The sequence below is a fragment of the Bos grunniens genome, chromosome 4 (genome assembly GCF_055505025.1).
Source record: "Bos grunniens cultivar Pamir isolate PY7600 chromosome 4, Bosgru_T2T1.0, whole genome shotgun sequence".
NCBI lineage: Eukaryota > Metazoa > Chordata > Mammalia > Artiodactyla > Bovidae > Bos > Bos grunniens.
In genome coordinates, this window is record NC_141168.1 from 7782231 (window position 1) to 7803584 (window position 21354).

A 21354-nucleotide genomic window follows, 5' to 3' on the forward strand; every position below is an offset into this window, starting at 1 on the left:
GACTCTGCACTTCCACTGCAGGGGGCCTGGGTTTGATCCATGTTGCGGGAGCTAAGAGCCCCGCAGAACAATAGATTCTGCGTTACCCCATTTGGATTTAGTAAAGATACAGAGAACAACGCTGAATCCTGTTACTGAATATAGAAGTAATAAAAATGGGACTTGTACCTCAAATACATGAAGTGGTCAAAATTCAACCAAAAAAATCCAATTAGAAAATGGGCAAAAACATATGGGCAGGCATTTCAGAGAAAAGGATATACAGATGGCAAAGAAGCACTTGAAGAAGCATCATCATCATTACCCATCAGGGAAACGCAAACTGGAACCACAGTGGAGTGTCGCTGCACACCTAGAGCATGACCAAAATTAAAAAGGTGATGGCACCAAACGCTGGTGAGGATTCAGACAAACTGGGCCACTTGTGTACTGCAGGAATGTAAAGTGGGACAAGCACTCCGGAAAACCGTTTGGTAAGTTCTTACAAAACTAAATGTATGCTTATCTATGTGACGGTTAATTTTGTGTGTCAACTTGACTGGGCCACGGGGTGCCCAGATACCTGGTCAAATTTGGTGGGTCTGTGAGGGTGTTTTTGGATGAGATTGATGCCAGGGGAAGGCAGTTGCTGTGTCATGAGGATGCCCTGTTGTGTTGGAATCAGGCCTCCTGCCAACAGCTCATGAGGAATAGTCCTTTTTTCTAACAGTCGTGAGTGAGCAGGTTAGAGTGGCTCCTCCCACCCCAATTGAACCATCAGATTGTTGCAGCCCCAGCTGACATCTTATCCACAGCCTCATGAGAGACTCTGAACCAGAATTGCCCAATTCAGCCACACCCAGATTCCAGAGTCTGAAATTTGCATGATATGATGAAGACTTACTGCTCTAAGGCGCTAAGTTTGAGGGTGTGTTGTTAGGCACCAATATCGAGTTAATATCGAGTCCTTCTACCTTCAACCCCACACTGCCCTAGCATCAACGAAGCCCCTGGAACACTTTGGGGAATGACACAAAAGACGATGACTGGGCAATGAGAGAGAAACCCAAAGACACAAAAAGTTCTGAAAATTGACATCAGCGTGGATGGCAGGGGATTGCTAAAGGAAAGACAGGGAGGAGAAGTGAGCGGTGGTGGGAAGGATACATGAGACTGAAGGCTGAAGTAACGGTTCAAAAATTCAAGGGCCTTATACAGACACGGAATCTGGAGGTGAGCTGGGAGAGAGGGTCAGCTTTCTGACCTACAGAATGTAGCTACCTTCAGCTACATTACAAGTTATTTGAAAGTGATTGCAACTGAAAAGCTGCTGCTGAACATCTGGGCTTCATCTTAAGGTAGAGACTTCAGGGACCTTCCAAGTCGGAGGCAAGAAATGATGGTCCTTTTCGGAAAAAGAGGATGGTTATGGTATAAAGGGGGACGTGTACAGTTGAGCAGGACTGATGACTCTCCTGAGTCTGAATGGCAGCCTGTCTGAGTGGAATTGTAAAGAACTTTGGTAATTACACACTCCTTTTGTTACCTGGGGGTATAGCTCAGTGGTAGAGCGTTTGACTGCAGATCAAGAGGTCCCTGGTTCAAGTCCGGGTGCCCCCTTTGAGAGTTCCCTTTTCCTCCTTGTGCTGAATTGACACTATGGAGTCTTAGAGATCACTCTCAAAGGAGAGCCCGGCTGGAATACCCAGATGGCCACCCTTATGATTCAGGCTCCAGTCAGACACTCAGCACTACCTTGATCAAGGACAAGACCAAACCCATCCCCTGTTTCCTGGGGCCCTAGTGGTTTCAGATTCTGTATTATCTAGGGTCCAGTCCAGAGACAAAAACTGCACTGGTCATTTTAACAGAATTTAATATAAATAGTTGCTACTCTGTGTGTCAGTTTCCTAGGGCTGCTGTAACAAAGTGCCACAAAATAGATGGCTTTAAACAATAAGCATTTACTGTCTCACAGTTATGGAGGCTACAAGACTGAAATCCAGGACTGGGGTCCCTCTGCAGACTCTCAGGGAGGCACCTAACTGGCTTCCTCCTAGCATCTGGTGGTGGCTGGCAATCCTCAGCATCCCTTGGCTTGTAGACACATCACACCAATCTCAGCCTCAGTGTTCACATGGCTGCATTCTCCCCGTGTGTCTCTCCTCTTCTTATAAGGACTCCATCTGACTCGATTAAGGGCCCACTTGAATCCGCCGTGATCTCGTCTTAACTAACCACATCTTTGATGCCCTTCTGTGAGTAAGGACACATTCTGAGGTTTGGGAGGCTAGGATTCAACACATCTTTTTGGGGAGGGGGACAAAATTGAATCAGAAATCAGAGAACAGACAGGGCGAGGGGAAGCCTAAGTATCAGGGAGGGAGGATCTGCAAGAAGCCTCTCCCACTCCCGGGCTGTGGACACAGTAAGAGGAGGATGAAGTCTGGTCTTACAAGTCCAGGGAGAATCTCTGTAGATCCAGGACTCCTACCCCTAGGGAGGTGCTAGTGTCCCTGGGGAGACCAGACAAAGCTGGCCTGTGAGCACCAATCTGCAGGCGGCAATCTTCTGGGATGGACTGTCACTGCCAGGTGAGACAGACAGGAACCCAGCGGGCAGGAAGGACAGCTACTCTTGCCCAGCAGCGTCCCCCAGAGCCCTGGGGCAGGACCAACCAGGCAGCCAGCTGGCAAAGGACAAGAGAGGTTTACAGAGACCAGATCCCAAAGCAGGACATGGGAATGCGGACTGAGAGCTTAGAGACAGTCACTGCTTCCGACAGTTCATCTCACCCAACAGTGAAAGGGTTGACGCTATGGAGATTTGGGGCAACGAGAGAGAAGCCAGCCTGCGTCCTAGGGTGTGGCATTGTGCAGAGACCTCTGACCTATATCCGGTCCGTGTGTGTCCTGTCTCCAAGGTGTTGTATGCTTGGCCAGGCCACTGGGGACTTTGGGTTTCAGGCTCTCAGCATGAAAACCTCTATTGGTCCTTCCAGCCTCAGGGCAATGCTCCCCAGGTTACGCCCTCCTCCAGGACTGACAGTGCAGAGGTTATGAGCTCTGGGAGAAAGGAACCTGTTGGTTCTACTGGGGCAGGGAGGTGAGTTAGCAGTAGAGCAGGTCAGGCCACCCAGCAAACCCATCCTGACGGGCACCTCGGGCAGCTCGGGGTGTGGCAGCACAGGCAAAGGTGCTAATTGGACCTGGCTAGCATGGCAGGGGGTATAGCTCAGGGGTAGAGCATTTGACTGCAGATCAAGAGGTCCCCAGTTCAAATCTGGGTGCCCCCTACTCTTTTAGTCACTTAAAGTGGGAGAGTTCCAATTTTCTCTCCTCTTGCTGGTTCTTGCTTCTGTAGCAGGTGCAGAGGAGACCCCTCTGACCCTTGCAAGGCAGCTCTGCTCAGATGATGCATTTGTCCTCCTCCTCTGATCCTCCCCAGGTCTTCCACAAGATCCAGTGTGTACGCTGATCTCCTGGCTGAAGATGAGGACTTTGTCCTTTGAAGGTAGCAAGAGAGAAATCTGAGATCACCGACAGAGGAAGAATAGCTGAACTGCTGGCTGACTTCTCAACAATTGCAAAAGAAGCCAGAAGCTACTGCAGTAACACAAGCAATATGTTGAGAGGAGACAACAGCCAGCTTAGAATTCTATTCGCAGCCAAACCATTCTTTGCGAACAGACGCAAGCTGTTGGAGAGCGTACGGCCAACAGACGCTCACTAAAGAAAATTCTAAAATACATGCTTTGGAGAAAAGAAAAATGATTCCATACGGGAGCTCTGAGATGCAAAAGGGATGTTGAACAATGAAACTGGTAGATATGCTAGTAGATCTAAAAGTCATTGCCCAAAGAATGTTAATGTTTAATTTATACACTTTTTTTTTAAAAGATAGAATGAAAATACTGGCTAACAATAATATTTTAGGAAAGCGCTGACAAGAATTAAGATGTCTTTATGTCATCTGGGAAGAAGATGAAGATACTAACTTTAGAGTTTTAAAGTTTACATGCAGAAATTTCTAGTGTATCATTCTAAAAGTTGTAATTTTGCCAAGCAAAAGGGGGTATGGAAATGGAGGGTATATATTGGTAGTCTTGCTAAGCACTCATTAATTCTAATATTTTGTTGATTCTTTTAGATTTCCTATGCAGATGATCATGTCATCTAAGAAATTTGAAATTTCTATTTCTTCTTTCCAATCTTTATTTCTCCTCTTTTTCTTTCCTTATTATAATGACTAGGACCACAAATATCATGTTGAATTAATGTGTTGATGGTGGATATCTTATTTTATTCTGATTTCAAATGAAAAGTTTTCAACATTGCACCATTAAGTACATGTTGTGGACTATACTTTTTGTAAATGGTCTTTATCACATTAAGGAATTTTACTTCAATTTCTAGTTTGCAAAAAAACTTCTTTTATCATGGATCAATGTAGAATTTTCTCAAAACCACACCTTTTTTGTATCTATTGAGATACTCGTATAATTTTTCTCCTTTAGTCTAGTAACATGGTGAATTACACTTATTGTATTTTATAAAATTAAACACAAATTTTCATTCCAGATATTAACCTACTCATTTTGATATATTTGTGGATTCAGTTAGACAATAATTAAACTTTTTTGCACAGCACCTATGTTTATGTGTGATATTGACATATATTTTTATACTGTTCTTGTTGGGTTTTGGTATCAAGTTTGTGCTAGTCTCAAAAGAAATTTTAGAATATATACATTTTTTCTATTCTTAGAAAGATTTTTATGTAAAAATAAAGTTATTTCTCATTAAGTATGTCATAAAACTCACCAGTAAAACCCTTATCTGAATTTGGGGGAGGGGGAATTTCAAATAACTGTTTTAATAAAATAACTATTTAAGACTTAGAGGACTAGTCATCTTTTCTGTTTCTTCCTGTGTCAGCTTTGGTAAGTTGTAGTGTTTTTAAAGTACTTGCTAAATTTCCACATAACGTAATCATAAAGTCCTTGTATTCTTAAAACATGACGGATGGATTCAGACTCTACATTGTAACGGAGTGACCTTGGCAAACATGTTTAACTCTTTCAGTCTTAGCTTTGTCATATTTAAAATGGGCATGATAATACAAATGAGCAAAATAATAGAGCCTAGTTTGTGGAGTTTTGTGAGAATAAATAAATTTAGTATTTTTTAAGTCTATGAAATAGTGCCTTTCACATGGTAAGTTCTTTGTACAGGTTTGTTAGACTTAAAATCTGTACATTAGTTTTCATAATGTTCTATGATCATTATTTTGAAGTCTAAAGACTGTGCAGCTTTTCTTTCTAATTCCTGCTTTTGGTTAATTTTGTCTGCTGTCTTATTTTTCTTATCAGTTTCATCAAAAGTTAATTTTACTCTTCAAAGGCAAACTTTTGGTTTTGGCAGTCATCTCTGCTGTGTGTTTGTTTTCCATTTCATTGATTTCTTTTCCTGTATTTCCTCTGTTTCTCATAGTATTCTTTAATCCAGTTTTTCCCCTAACTTTTTAGATGGATTCTTGATTTATGTTTATTCTTCTTTTCTAGTATATTCCTCAAAGCTGTATTTCTCTAAATGGTGATTTAGTATCTGTCAGTGGATAAACAGATAATGAAAATGTGGTATGTCTATATACACAGTGGATTATTATTCAGCCATTAGAAAGAAGGAAATCCTGCTGTCCACAATAACATGGATGGAACTGGAGGGCTTTGTGCTAAGTGAAATAAGCCAGGCAGGAAAAGACAAATACTGTATGGTATCATATGTGGAATCTAAAATAAAAACTTGAGGACTTTTTTTCTTGAAGAAACAAAACAATTCAACTTCATTTTAAAAAAACTTTTGGTGGTGTCACACAGCATAAGGGATTGTGTTTCCCTGACCAGGGATCAAACCTGTGCCCCCTGCATTGGAGTCAGAGTCTTAACCACTAGACCATCAGGGAAGTTCCCAGCTGTGAGTTCTTGCAGTGACTGTTTTCTTCCAGTTCACCTGACTCAGGATCCCAGCCCAAAGACAGAGACGCTTCTCCCAGTGTCTCTACTCCAGGTGGGGCAGAATCCTGACGTTCACCCCGCTGGTCCTGAGAGGCTTCCACAAGTTCCATGAGCATCCCAGTTGCCTCTTTTGGACTGAAAAATTCACACTCAGGGCCAAAGCAGCCTGTAGTTTGGAGCTTTACCTTCCTGTTTTCCCATCATTTTCAAATCTCCACCTCGCATTGTCTGTCTAAAGTTAGCTCTTTGATTCTTTTAATGAGCTGCTTTTAATAGTTTTCCAGCCTTTTAATTTGTCTTCATAGGAAAGAGTGCTTCAAATTACCTTGTGCATTAAGGAATGCTGTGCTGTGCTTAGTCGCTCAGTCATGTCTGACTCCTTGTGACCCCATGGACTGTGGCCCACCAGGCTCCTCTGTCCATGGGATTTCCCAGGGAAGAACACTGGAGTGGGTTACCATTCCCTTCTCCAGGGGATCTTCCTGACCCAGGAACTGAACCCAGGTCTCCTGCTTTGCAGGCTGATTCTTTACTGACTGAGCTACGAGGGAATCTTTTATACCATTTATTCTTTTGTTTTGTTTTACTAAGATTTTTTTTTCATTACTAACATTTTTCTCATTTATTCATTGCCTGAACATATAAGTATTCATTGAGCATCTACTTTGTCTAGATACAATGAAAAACGTAAAACGGAAAACAAAGAACACACCATCCCTGCCTTCTTGGAGCTTATAGTCAATCTATTAGAGGAGAAATGACGTCACATAGTCATACCAAGTGATGTGAAGAGACAGTGCTGAGAAATATGATGCATTTAACAATAAGCATATGTAGCCTTCCGAAATCGAGTTAAGGGAGTAGTAGGAGAGGCACAGCATAACAGAACTAGAGTTCCTAGTCAGTTCAATAAAGGAGCAAAAAGTTCAACTGGAATTTTTTTAATACTATCATTATTTGCCAAAGACATGATTGTGAATATAGACGTAGAATCTGATATGCTATTAGAACTAATAAATTAATACCAAGTTTGCCAGAAGCATGGTGAGTAAACAAAAATCCATTCTATTTCTCCATGCTAGTAGTAAAAAAAGAAAATATAATTTTAACATGGGTCCTTATACCATTTATATGTCTTAAAAATTTCATCTGGACTTTTAGATACATTGTTTTGGCCACCTGATGCAAAGAGCCAACTCTTTGGAAAAAACCCTGATGCTGGAAAAGATTGATGATGAGGGCAAGAGGAGAAGGGAGCAACAGAGGATGAGATGGTTGGATGGCATCATTGACTCAGTGGACACGAGTTTGAGCAAGCTTTAGGAGATGGTGAAGGACAGGAAAGCCTGGCGTGCTGCAGTCCTTGGGGTTGCAAAGAGTTGGACACGACTTAGCAACTGAACAGCTACTTCTAGGCATTCTCACTAAGGAAATACAGATTGAGAGTAAAAAACTATAAAGTGTGGGGTACTTCCCTGGGAGTCCAGTGGTTAAGACTTTGCCTTCCAATGCAGGGGCATGGGTTCCATCCCATCAGGAGAACTAAGATCCCACATGCCTCATGGCCAAGAAAACAAAACATGAAACAAAAATAGTATTGTGACAAATTCAATAAAGACTTTAAAATTAGTCCTCATCAAAGGAAAAAAAAGAAAGAAAGAAAGAAAATGCGGTAGGAGAAAAAGGAGGGTGAAGTGGTCAAATCTGTTGTGGGAGCAACACCTCGAGAAATTCCCAGGGAGAGGAAAGAGGTTTTGCTTTTACCATGATTTTCCAATCTTTACAGTCACCTCTGGAAACTAGAAGATGTATAAGCACCCTCCATACTTCTCAAGGGGTAGCAGCAAGAGCAAACAGCTAACCTTCTGCCTGGAGGCTACGGCGAGGCTGAGGAGATGAGAATGTGCAGTCTGCACACCTGCCAGGAAGGACAAGAGCCCCTGGGGGAGTTGGGGGTGGGCTTCAGCCGCCTGAAGAAGAGTACTTCTTCAGCCTCTTCTGAGAAATATGACCCCCTAATCTACTGTCTGTATGATGGTCAGGGGAGAATACTTGGAGCTGGTCCTAGTGTGAACCCTGAATTTTTGTAACAAGACATAGCATGTCAATTTAATGTTCCAATGTGGGAAGGAAGGGAAGGGGCTGAAATTATAGCCTCTGCTTCAGTAACTGAAAAATGTCAGCAAAGCAGGGGGCACCTGGATTTGAACCAGGGACCTCTTGATCTGCAGTCAAATGCTCTACCCCTGAGCTATACCCCCTCTTGTGACTGACCTTGCATTAGCACCTTTTCACCCTTGGCACTGCAGCCAGGCTCTGTGCCTAGCCTTCACTTTGCTGTTTCCACACGTCCCAGGAGGTGGCAAGTCTTCTCCGCTGTAGTCTACTTTCCCATTTCCCCCCCTCCAGCCCTCCTCTTCCTCAGGCCATGGTCATGGCACCACCCTTTACACCTGGAAAGGTCATTTGAGTCTATACTAGTGTTTCTACCTCAGCCAGCACATTCGCATCAAGACAAGACTGGTTGGTTCTGAGTCTTTAGTGAACCTCAGACTCGGTGCCTCTGCTATACTCTGAGGACTCAAGAAGGGTGCTCATGGTTTCACTCACTCGTTCATTCACTCAACAGACACTCATGAAGGTGTTAGGTGCCAGGCTCTATCGTCCATGTTGAGGCCACAGAGATGAATACATTGCTCCCGTTCTTCAGAGTCTTAATTCAAATAGAAGATGAGCCTATGAACTGAAGTATTTGCAAAGAGTGGCGGAAGCCCAAGCAGAGAGCTGTAGGAGCCGGAAGTGAGAGCTGGGAAGTCAGGAGGGGCTTCCAGAGGCAATGGGCGAGGAATTTGCTGGAAGAAGCAGCTGGAGAGGCTTTCCAGACAAAGGAGGAGTGAAAACACAGACACATAACTGGGTCAGGTGTGTCTGGAGCTCAGACAGGCTCGAGGCTGACGTCACATGGAGACTATGCTCATCAGCCCAGGAGACACTACGGAAGTCAGTGAGGGGGACTGCTAATGAGAGGGACTCAGCCATCACGACTGTCAGTGGAGGAAGGCTTGTGACACAGCGCAACCAGTCATAACCCCAGTTAATTAAAACCCTAATGTCTAATTCTAGACACGAGGAGGTGCACAGGTTTGCCCAGGTAATGCGAAGAACCCCTTTCGTGTGTACTAGAACACCATTATGGTGTACCCCAGGAAACCAGGTGGCACAGTGGTAAAGAATCCAGCTGCCAGTGCAGGAGACACAAGAGACATGGGTTCAATCCCTGGGTCAGGAAGATCCCCTGGAAATGGAAAAGGCACCCCCCTCCAGTATCCTTGCCTGGGAAATTCCATGGACAGAAGAGCCTGTGGGCTACAGTCCATGGAGTGACAACGAGCTGACACAACTGAACAGTGCGTTATGGAGTACCCCAGGGCTTCCTAATTGGTTTTGTATTTTTTTATATTTACTACTTGTCACAGAAAAAGTGTTAATAAGGGGGCACCTGGACTTGAACCAGGGACCTCTTGATCTGCAGTCAAATGCTCTACCACTGAGCTATACCCCCAGATCTGTGCTTAGTGTTAATTGCACCTCTTGATCTGGGCACCTGACTTTCTTACAGCCTTGCTCCCGAAAGCAGGCAGCTTGCCCCATGACAGCCTGGCTCTCCCTGCCATCGCTCATTCACTCATCCACCCCTAAACACCTACTCGCCAGCTTCTGTGTGCCAGATACACCCCTCTCCTTCCATTTCTCTGGCTCTGTCTACCTGGGCCACCCCAGTGCCATCTGCCTTGCAGTGGGCGGTCAGTGGCTTTCCCCACCTAACAGAACTGTGGTCCCTCGTCCTCTCCTGCACTAGGGTGCTGAGGAGCAGAGGGGCCCCTGCCCAGGCAGGGGAGCAGGGACAAGAACTTGGCCAGAACTCCACCCCCGAGGACAGCTGACCCCCTCCTTCTCCCTTTACCATGCGCTTCATTCTCTCAGCCCCCTTCATCCGCTCAACCTGCAAATATGGTGGAGAAATAAGGTGAGCCAGCTCTGGGTTCCCTCTCCAGGAGGAAATTGATTTGCGGAGGGGGTGGAACACCATGAGAACTTGCTGGTAAATTCCCAGGGCATGGAAGACAGTGGGCAACAAGCTTCATAGCAGAGGGCAGGCGGCTCTGCATGAGCAGTGGGAACGGGGAGGCAGCTGGGGAGGGGGGTCCTCTCATCCGAAAGGCTGGGTGTCGGTGTGGCAGAGAGCTGGACTCCCCATCCCCACCACTGACGGAGAAGCCCAAGCAGGCTTTGAGTCCCCCATCAACTCCTCCCAGGGCCCCATCCTCTCCACATGGAAGTGTCTGCAGGAGAGTCTACAAGGCTCATGGGCTTTGGTGGTTGTGGTGGTTTAGTCTCTAAGTCGTGTCCAACTCTTGCTACCCCATGGACTGTAGCCCACCAGGCTCCTCTGTCCATGGGATTCTCCAGGCAAGAACACTGGAGTGGGTTGCCATGCCCTCCTCCAGGGGATCTTCCTGACCCAGGGATCAAACCCGGGTCTCCTGCATTTCAGGCAGTTGGGGAAGTAGCTATTTTGTCCAGAAATACTGAAGAGGGACCTAGTCCCCATGGACTGTTTTGTGGCAAGTTTTCCTGGCACCTGAAGTGACTGCACACCTACTGTGCCCTCTGCATCTCTTAAGGCCACTGGGACCCACCTTCCTCCATTGATATTTTCAGATTAAGCTTCCATGTGGGAAGGGGGAGAGGGTGGGAAGAGTGGGGTGAGCGGGGGGAGGGGTGGGAGGTGGCACCAGCTCCAGCACAGCTGACGGAGCTGGAACTGGTCCCTGACCAGGTGTCCTGGGGCCCAACCCCTTATATGAGCCCTCTCCCTGGCCAGGTGAGCCCAGGTCAGCCCAGCCTGGGGGGCACTTTCCCTGGCAGCACAGCCTGGCAGAGACCTGGCAGGAGGTCACTGGCCAGCTCCTGCTCCACGTCAGACCCTCAGCCTGCAGTCTCCACCCCATGACGCTGCCTGCCACTCCAGACCCCCCAGGAAGGGGACTTCTTTGACAAGCTCTGCTAGGAAACGGGCCTGAAGGACTGAAGTAGCAAAGAGCATGCATCCCGGGCTTGGAGGGACAGGCCCAGGGGAGACAGCGCTCCGTGGACTCGGCCCTTGGGAGGTAGGGCCACCAAGAGGAGACACCCTGAGGACAGTCTGTGAGAAAGACCAAGCCACAGAGACACTGCGATACAAAGGGGTAGTTCTCCCAGATTGTTCTAGTTAATAAAGCAGAGTTGAAATGTTCAGTATGTTCAGTTACTCAGGAAAGCAAAACATGGGTTCTAAGCTCTGTGCGAGTGAAGAGAGTTCTTAGGACTTCCCTGGTGATCCAGTGGCCGAGATTCCGCACTCCAATGCAGGGGGCCCAGGTTTGATCCACAGTCAGGGAATTAGATCCCACATGCTGCAACTAAGACCCAGTGCAGCCAAATAAATAAATAAATGTTTAAAAAGAGAGAGAGAGGGTTCTTGCTGAGCCGCAGTCACAAGAACCACTCCTCTGATGGGAGAGAGGACAGAGATGAGCAGCCAGAGGGCCCTCTACCCATTTGTTGCACAAAATGTTCAAAGGATGCTTTATGTTGGAAAAGAACCTGACAGTTTTTACATTGCTACACCATAAAACAGAAATATTTTGACTTTTACTTAACAAATTTCATGAAATGTTTCATTATTATATCATATTTTCAACCATTAAGGAAAACTGTCGTCTTTAGGTTGGTGGTGTGGCTTTTAGTTAGACAAAAATTTCTCAGATATGATGCCAGAAGCTCAATTGATTTGTCTTCAAAATTAAGAACATCTGCTCTTTGTAAGACACCGTTAGGAGAATGAAAAGACAAGTCACAGTCCGGGAGAAAGTATTAGCAAGCCATAGCTGATACAAGCCCAGCACCATAATATGTTCACAACTCGTCATAAGAAGACAAACCACCCAAATGAAGAAATGGATGAAAGATGTGAGCAGATACTTCACTACAGAAGATATATGATGGCAATAAGCACCCAAAAATGCCATCAGCGTCATTAGTAGTTAGAGAAATGCACATTAAAACCACATGAGTTACTACATGAGTTGGGCTGAAAAGTTCATTCAGGTTTTCCCATAATATTGCATGGAGATAACTGACTGAACTTTTTGGCCAACCCAATACTACGTTACATTAGAACATAAATGAGAAAGATTGACCATAACAAGTGTTGGTGAGGATGTGGGGAGACCAGAAGATTCATACGCTACTGTGCAAGCACAAAATGGTATAACCACTTTGGAAAACAGTTCGGCAGTTTCTTAAAAAATGAAACATACTCCTAGCATAGGATCTAGCTGTTCCACTCCTAAGTACTTAGCTGAGAGAATTGAAAGCATTTATCCATGTGCTTGTGCACAAAAGTCACAGTAATGTTTTCGGTAAAGCCCAAAATTGAAACAACTCAAACGTTTATCCACAGGTGAGGGAATAAACAAATTGTGGTGTATGCATGAAATGGAACATTTCTCCTCAATAACAATGAATGATCAATACACACTACAATAGGCTTGCATCTCAAATAATTACCTTGAGTAAAAGAAACCAGACCAGAAGAGAGAGAGTGTATGCACAGAGAGAGAAAGAGTACAGATGGCTTGATTCCGTTTATATGAAATTCTAGAAAATTAATTTTCAAAACTCAAATGAATCTGTGGCAAGATCAGTCGTTGCCTGGGGTGTTGACAATAGTCTAAGGGACTATTAATAGTATTTTAATAGCATCCATCTGGTCAAAGCTATGGTTTTTCCAGTGGTCATGTATGGATGTGAGAGTTGGACTATAAAGAAAGCTTAGTGCCAAACAATTGATGCTTTTGAACTGTGGTGTTGGAGAAGACTCTTGAGAGTCCCTTGGACTGCAAGGAGATCCAACCAGTCCATCCTAAAGGAAATCAGTCTTGAATATTCACTGGAAGGACTGATGTTGAAGCTGAAATTCCAATACTTTGGCCACCTGATGCGAAGAACTGACTCATTGGAAAAGACCCTGATGCTGGGAAAGATTGAAGATGGGAGGAGAAGGGGATGACAGAGGATGAGATGGCTAGATGGCATCACCGACTCGATGGACATGAGTTTGAGTAAACTCCAGGAGTTGGTGATGGACAGGGAGGCCTGGCGTGCTGCAGTCCATGGGGTTGCAAAGAGTCAGACAGGACTAAGCGACTGAACTGAACTGAATAGCATGGAGAGAAAAAGCAGAGGAAAGGCAGGTTCTGGGCTCCACTTTGGACACACATGCCGGTTCATCTCCCCCCGACCCACCTTCCCCTAATCTCTGCAGCCTCCCCCTCCCCTTACCCCCCATCAGCACTGTCAGCAGCAGGCAGAGCATTTGTTTTCACGCCTAGAAGGGGCACTGGCTGCTCCTGTCCACCCATCTTATGGGGAAAACAGAAGAAAGCAGAAGGGATTTAGGTCAACCCTTGGAGTCATCTGTGCTTATGGGGTCCACAGCCTCTGGGTGCCTCCCCGCTTCCCATGTCCCTGAGCCTCTCATTATGGTTTTAATGTACATTTCTCTAACTACTAATGATGCTGATGGCATTTTTGGGTGCTTATGAGCCTCTCAGGGAGGTCATCCCAGCTCCCCGAGGCCAGGTGAGCGGTGGATATCAGCCTCCCTCTCTTCTGACCATCTCTCAAGCTATTCGCCAGTCTTTGCTACCTCTCACTCCCAGGACACGGTCCCCACCTGCTCATCTCCTTTTGGCTGCCACACTGTCTTTCAAGAACTTCTTTTCAAAAGTTCCCACTTGCTACTGGCACAGCCCACTTTGCACCCCTTCGCTGGACGAAGGCTGGGCGGCCCCCAGAGTCTCCATCTCCAGCCTGGATGCAGCAGCCTCTGCTCCCCCCTCTCCACCTCTCTGGCAGTGCCGGGTGGCCTCTGCAACCGGGCTGGTGGGCCCCCCATCCCTGGTTCCCCAGCGCCTTGACCTCAGCTCCTCGTTGGCCAGAGGACACAGCTGGGACTGGTCATCCCTAGAAACTGCCCCCCAGTCGTGGCCTCTGCTGGTCTCTACGCCACTACAGCCTCCTCTCCTCCCCCCACCATCCCCTTGCTCCGCCCTCTGTCTTCTGTTCTCCCAGCTGCTCACCTCTTCCTGGCTTCCGCCCACCTTCCCACCCATACTGACGCCAAGGTGGGTCACCCACCTCCACCAACTGTGCCCTCAGTCTAATCATCTGCTCATTACATCAGTCAAACCCAGGACTCCTGTCTTCCTTATGTATTTCTGAATCTCTGCAATAAGTCCCCTCGGTGCAAAACTGAGCCCTCTCCTTACAGAGCCCAATACATACCTTTTGGGTTACCCCCTCACCCCGGTGGGACCTCAGCCCACAATTCATCAGGCTCCCTGCCTTCCTTCTAGGGGTGAGGCACCCCAGGGCAGTCATGAGCTTTCTAGGGCCCAGCTTCACATGAGCTTTAGAACCAGGGACCTCTCCCTGTGCTGAGATCTGCACCCCAATGTTTAGATGTCATGAGGTGCCTTTGCTCTCGGGAAGTATCCTACAGGAACTTCACCCTCTGGCCAACACCCTTCCCCAAACCTCCCTCTGCTGACCTTGGGTCAGCTCTATGCCTTCTCAAGCTACCTCGATTATCCCATTTGGGGAAGGACACCCAGGACAGTAGTGGGGATGGAGGGGATGAAGCTGTTGTGAGTCCTGGCCTCTGGAGGACCTGAGTTATTGTGGGAAAACAAAAGGGACACCTAGCAAGGGAACATGGGCTTCCCAGGGGGCGCCAGTGGTAAAGAATCTGCCTGCCAATGTAGGAGACCCAAGACCTGGGTTGGGAAGATCCCCTGGAGTAGGAACTGGCAACCCACGTCAGTATTCTTGCTTGGAAAGTCCATGGATAGAAGAGCCTGGTGGGCTACATTCCATGGGGGTCACAAAGGATTGGAGCAAGAGAACCAAGTGAGCATCTGCTGCTGCTGCTGCTGCTAAGTCGCTTCAGTCGTGTCTGACTCTGTGCGACCCCATAGACGGCAGCCCACCAGGCTCTTCTGTCCCTGGGATTCTCCAGGCAAGAATACTGGAATGGGTTGCCATTTCCTTCTCCAGTGCATGAAAGTGAAAAGTGAAAGTGAAGTCGCTCTGTCATTCCCGACTCTTAGCAACACCATGGACTGGAGCCTACCAGGCTTCTCCGTCCATGGGATTTTCCAGGCAAGAGTACTGGAGTGGGGTGCCATTGCCTTCTCCAGTGAGCATATGAGCATACAGTAATAATAATAACAACAACAACAGAACAGCAGCAGGAATCCTAGGGCCCTGGAATCAGAGAGAACTGGGGTTGACTCCAGTCCTGAGTTTCAATCCTGGTTTTAACCACTTACTAGCAGTGGGATCATGTATAAGTCATTTCACTTCTATGAGCTTCTAATTCCCTATCTTTAAAGTGGGCAGCAGAGGATGAGATGGCTGGATGGCATCACAGATTCAACGGACCTGAACTTGGGCAAACTCTGGGAGATGATGAGGGACAGGGAGGTCTGGCATGCTGCAGTCCGTGGGGTTGAAGGAGTCAGACACGACTGAGTGACTGAACAACAACAACAAAATGGGAAAACCAATAGTACCTGTGCTGGTGCTCATGTGGGTGTTAAATGAAACAGGTCACTTAGAAGTCCCTGGAACAGAGTAAACATTCAACAAACATTAGCTCTCAGGACTATTGCTAAAAGGTTATAAAATTTTAAAAACAAACGCAGCATCTGTGGCCAAGTGAAAGTGAAAGTGTAAGTCACTCAGTCGTGTCCGACTCTTTGTGACCCCACGGGCTATACAGTCCATGGAATTCTCCAGGCCAGAATACTGGAGAGGGTAGCCTTTCCCTTCTCCAGGGGATCTTCCCAACCCAGGGATCAAACCCAGGTCTCCTGCATTGTAGGAGGATTCTATCAGCTGAGCCACCAGGGAAGATTCCTTAACAAACTCCCTATCCATCACAAGGCTCCTTAAAATGGAAAAGAATTTGAAATGACCTAAATATTCAAGCTTTAGGTAACCACACAAGTCAGGTGTATCAGAGGATGACATGGAAAACCCCTCCCTGTCTTTCCAGCCTGGCTCCATGACCAAGCTCTTTTGCTGGCCTGGTGGGACTGTTCCACACTCTCCACCCCCAGAATCCACCAACCAGACCCTTCTGGTCTCAAACGACTGTTGGTTAAGCCAAGGTGACGTGTCACTGTGTCTGTAGAGACCCCCCATTCCCCCACTGCCTCCTGCCCTGACTCCCTCAGGGCCTCATGCACACCTCCACCGTCACACACGTCTCTATATTCCTGATGGCTGGACCCGCACTGGGAAGCAAGGCTGGGGCCAGGACCGCTAGCATGAATCATGGCAGACACCGTCGGCGCAGCCACACTTGCGCCTTCACCTTGGAGGTCTTGGCGATTCGAGGAGGAGCATCAGAGCTTGTGGTCCTCTCTGTGCGGTGACTGATGGAGCCCGAGGAGGAGAGAGGCGGGTGGTGAAGTGTCCTGGGCGTTTGCAGTCCTGTTCTAGGAAAAGAGGGATGTTCCCAGGGTATCTGGGTGGGAAGGGGTGGGTGACAACGCAGTTTCATTGAGGTGGGGTGTGCTTGCCTCCACCTGGAGAGCCTTCCAGGGGGCCCCCCAGATGGCTGCTCTCCCTGCAGGATGCCAGGGTTACTGTCAAGCTCCTGGGTTTAATTCCTATTTCAGTCTGGGCAAGGGGAAGCCATCGGAGGTTTGGAGTGGCAGGGGAACGAGATCAGACCCATGGTTTTGGAATCTCGCTCCGGCCACTGTGGGGAGAATGGACTCAAGAAGAGGACAGTGCAACCCAGGAGATGAGGCTGGAGACAGTTGGTGGGGTGGGGAGTGTTCTGAAGAAGGAGCTGCTGGGAGTCAGCTGCTGGGTGTGAACCCGGAGGAGGAGAGTCAGGGGCCCGCTAGGCTCTTTGTGGGGCAGGTGGGCGGGTTTGGGCCCCTGTGCTCCACTGCAGTAGGGTTAGGAAGGAGCAGACTGGGGTGAGGATGGGATAAATTAAGCTAGAGATTCCCATTAGGTAACCCAGGGAAGGTAGGTATTCAAGTCTGGAGGGTAAGGAGTGGTCCAGGCTGGGGACGTAAGTCACTGACATGTCACAGGAATTTGAAGCCACAGGACTAAGAGGTGAGAAGTCAGGCCAGGATACCGCCCTGGGTGTCCCAATATTTCCAGGCTTGTGGAAGAGGAGAGCTAGACAGGAAGGCAGAGAAATAGCATCCCGTGGGGCAGGATGGAAGCAAAGTGAGGTGTCTGGAAAACTTAGCCTTCACAAGTTTTGAGGATGGAGTGGTCATCCTTGTAAAAGTGCAAGAGGCTAAGTAGAGAGCAGAAAGAGCTGGTCTCTGCTGTCAGCAAAATATTACTCAAATACAGGTCACTGATGACCTTGATGAAGGCCATTTCAATGGACCAGGTATTAATAAAATGAAAACTGGACTGGACTGGGATATAAGAAAGTGGAGTCGGCAGGTACAGACAATTCTTCTGAGTCGTTTTCTGGGAAATGGGAGCAGAGAAACTGGGCAGGAACTAGAGGGGTCATGGATCAAGAGAGGTTTTTCCAAAAGTAAGTGCTAGGGCTTCCCCGGTGGCTCAGTGGTAGAGAGTCCATCTGCCAATACAAGAGACACGGGTTCGATCCCTGGCCCGGGAAGGACCCACTTGCCACGGAGCAACTAGGTACATGCGCCACAACTACTGCACCTGAACTCTAGAGCCTGGGGGCTGGCTATGCTGAGCCCACACGCGGCAACTGCTGCAGCCCACGCACCCTAGAGACTGTGCTCTGCAACGAGAGAGGCCACCGCAGTGAGAAGCCTGAGCACCACGACGAGAGAGTAGCCCCTGCTCGACACAACTAGGGAAAGCCCGAGGGCAGCAATGACCCAGCACTGCCAAAAATAAATATTAAAAAGAAAAAACAACCCAAAGCCTCAATCAGGGACTTCCCTGGTGGTCCAGTGGTTAAAAACGCGGGTGATATTAAGGCACGTGGTGTGCCTAAGACAACAATCCTGTAGAGAGGAATTAAACGTTGATGCAGGAGAGAGAAAACGCAGTGGGGTCCTTGAGGAGGCAAGAAGCGAGTTTAATTCACAAGTGATAGATTGACCTTGACAGATGAGAATGAAAACATTTCTTCTTAACAGAGGCGAAGGCAGCTGCTATGAATGCAGACAGACTGGTTGCTTGGAATTAATGGAGAAAGGTGGAAATAGTTTTCATCTAATTGCATCCATTGTCTGAACAGTTAAGATATTCAGCTACAGTAGGGGAGAGGGAGGGAGTGTTGAGAATTTGAAAAGAGCATAGAAGAGGTGAAGAAGCCGTCTCAGAAAGTGAGAAAGCAAGCATATACAAGACTCCTCCGTGTGTGTGTGTGTGTATGTGTGTGTGCGCGCGCGTGCTGTGTGCTCACTCACGTCTGACGCTGTGACCCCATGGACTGTAGCCCACCAGGCTCTGTCTGCGGGATTTCCCAGGCGAGAATGGGTTGCCATTTTCTCCTCCAGGGGATCTTCCCGACCCAGGGACTGAAGCTGCCTCTCTCGTGTCTCCTGCATTGGCAGGCGGATTCTTTATCACTACTGCCACCCGAGCTACATCCAATACAGACGAGATTTTGGTTACAGGTGAAGTTTGTCAAGATGGCTGTGTGATTGTCCCCAGCAACGTCCGGCTGCTTGGATGTGGGCATGGAATAAGCGAATACCTGCACTGTGATTTTGCCAGGCAGATTCCATACAGGGAGAGAGGGCCAGATACGTAAGAGATTTGAAAGAGAGCTGTTGATTCTCTGGGTCACCGGATCCAAGCTGTGTGGGCAAGAGGAAAGAACACAGGGCGGGGAGGCAGGTGATGAAAAGCCATATGGTGCCTTGAAAGAAGACCTGGCAAGGTCAGCAGACAGCGGTGATGGTCCAATACTGTGTTTGAAATCAAGACCTCGAAGGCAGCAGCCTCACTGATGAGCACAAGATACACATCTCAGGTGCCTACTTTCTGTACCACAGTGGACCCGCCCGCTGCTCCATGAGCCCCTTGAGAACAGGGATCCCGCCTCACTTTTCTTAAGGATGCTCAACCCTGAGCCTGAATCTGGTACATCATGCTGCTGCTGCTAAGTCGTTTTAGTCGTGTCCAACTCTGTGCAACCCATAGACGGCAGCCTACCAGGCTTCCCTGTCCCTGGGATTCTCTGGGCAAGAACACTGGAGTGGGTTGCCATTTCCTTCTCCAATGCATGGAAGTGAAAAGTGAAAGTGAAGTCGCTCAGTTGTGACCGACTCTTTGCGACCCCATGGACTGAAGCCTACCAGGCTCCTCCATCCATGGGATTTTCCAGGCAAGAGTGCTGGAGTGGGGTGCCATCGCCTTCTCCCTGGTACGTCATGCGTGCGTGCTAAGTCACTTCAGTCGTGTCCAACTTTTCGGCCCTATGGACTGTAGCCCGCCAGGCTCCTCTGTCCATGGGATTCTCCAGATGAGAATACTAGAGTGGGTTGCCATGCCCTCCTCCCGGATCTTCCTGACACAGGGATCAAACCTACATCTCTTGTGTCTCCTACTTTGGCAGGCAGGTTCTTTACCACCAGCACCATCTGGGAAGCTCCAAATCTAGAACATAGTAAGTATTTTAATTTATATTTGTTGAATGAAAGAAATAAATGTAGGGAAATAAATCCTACATGAGCAGCTGTGCAAAGTGCCCCTACCTCCTCAAGGTGGGAAATGATCTCCTCTGAGTTTAGGGCTGAACGAAGGACAGGACTTGGGCCAGGTGGCTGAACCGCACATGAAAAATTCCAGGTACCTCTGTACAAGCTCAATGTTTTTCTACCAGCTTGGATTCCCCAGAGCCTGGTGCTGACCTGCAGGACCTTCTCCAGGTGCCCACCCTCTCTCTGAGCCTTTTCAGCAAGGACTTCCTTTCCAGATTTGCACCCGGGAAAGGCTGGGGGCAAGGCTGTAGTGAGAAGGGAAAGGATGCTGAAGGGACTCTGGAGGTCAAACATGGAGAAGGGGAGAGTGGGGAGGGGCCTGTAGCCAGTTCATGTCTTCAACAGATATTTCTTTTTATCTTGGGCTGTGCCATTTGGGATCTTCGCTCCCCCACCAGGGATCAAACCCGTGCCCCCTGCATTGGGAGAGTGGAGTCTTAACCACTGGATCACCAGGGAAGTCCCTCAACAGACATCCTTTGAGCCCCTACCGTGTTCCCCTCTGTGCCAGGTGCTGAGGACCCCTGGCTGATTAAGGAGGTTCATGGTTCAGAGAACTGTGCCCATTGCAGATATAACTGCCAAGGGACAGCGTGATCATTGTGATTTCAGGCCGTCAGGGTTAGCCTTTGCCCCTAAAGCCCAGAGTCCTTTGTGAACTGAGCCGAGATGTGCAGACTGATGAGAAATGATTTTCTTGCAAATACCCTTGTGCACAGCAAGAGGAAGGGGAAAGAGAAGGCAGCGAGAGAGCCTTGGCCCAGGAGAGGGAGCAGGGCTAGGGTCAGCTCATCTTGCCATCAGGCAGCAGTCTAGCGTCTCTCCTTCCTGTCTTGTCTCCTCCAGCCCAGAGCGTGCAGGGCCAGACGTGGTTTTGTTGTCTCAAGTCTCAATCTGTTCACTCCCTCTAGTGGACGTCTGTTGAGTCTGTTTACCCAGCATCCATCTCTCCAACTCTTTATTAATCTCCCGTTTCTCACCTTTTCCCCCCAAATACTCTCTCCTGAAAGATGAGCCCTAAGGTGGGTTCTGTGAGTGAAGAAAACAAGGGGGCACCCGGACTTGAACCAGGGACCTCTTGATCTGCAGTCAAATGCTCTACCACTGAGCTATACCCCCAGTCACAACTGCCTAGCTAATATTTCATGTCCAGAATCATATCATGCTAATACTGACAATCAGTGGCAGAGTTAAATATCAACTGATTAAAGAAACTCAGTGGGTAAAGAGTCAGCCTGCAATGCAGGAGATCACAGGAGACTCAGGTTCAATCCCTGGGTCAGGAAGATCCCCTAGAGGAGGAAATGGCAACCCACCCCAGGACTCTTGCCTGGAGAATCCCATGGACAGAGGGATGAAACAATCCCATGGACTGGTGGACTACAGTCCATGGAGTCACAAAGAGTTGGACAGGACTGAGGATGAACACGAAAACAAATCTTTAAGAAATTTAGATCAGAGAAGAAACTGACTTCCAGAAATTCAAAAGTTATCAGGACTCTCAGCTTTTTTTCT

General features: G+C 47.8%; 5 non-coding genes across 5 annotated transcripts; 2 read left to right on the plus strand and 3 right to left on the minus strand.

The window, feature by feature from the left end:
• The first annotated feature begins 1527 nt into the window (after nt 1-1527).
• Nucleotides 1528-1599, plus strand: TRNAC-GCA (transfer RNA cysteine (anticodon GCA)). The gene has a single exon. It is a non-coding gene; the product is annotated as a tRNA-Cys (tRNA).
• Nucleotides 1600-3202: 1603 nt separating this feature from the next.
• TRNAC-GCA (transfer RNA cysteine (anticodon GCA)) lies at nt 3203-3274 on the plus strand. The gene has a single exon. It is a non-coding gene; the product is annotated as a tRNA-Cys (tRNA).
• Nucleotides 3275-8184: 4910 nt separating this feature from the next.
• On the minus strand, nt 8185-8256 carry TRNAC-GCA (transfer RNA cysteine (anticodon GCA)). The gene has a single exon. It is a non-coding gene; the product is annotated as a tRNA-Cys (tRNA).
• Nucleotides 8257-9485: 1229 nt separating this feature from the next.
• Nucleotides 9486-9557, minus strand: TRNAC-GCA (transfer RNA cysteine (anticodon GCA)). The gene has a single exon. It is a non-coding gene; the product is annotated as a tRNA-Cys (tRNA).
• An 11329-nt stretch (nt 9558-20886) lies between these two features.
• Nucleotides 20887-20958, minus strand: TRNAC-GCA (transfer RNA cysteine (anticodon GCA)). Its single transcript has one exon. It is a non-coding gene; the product is annotated as a tRNA-Cys (tRNA).
• Between the last annotated feature and the right edge of the window lie 396 nt (nt 20959-21354).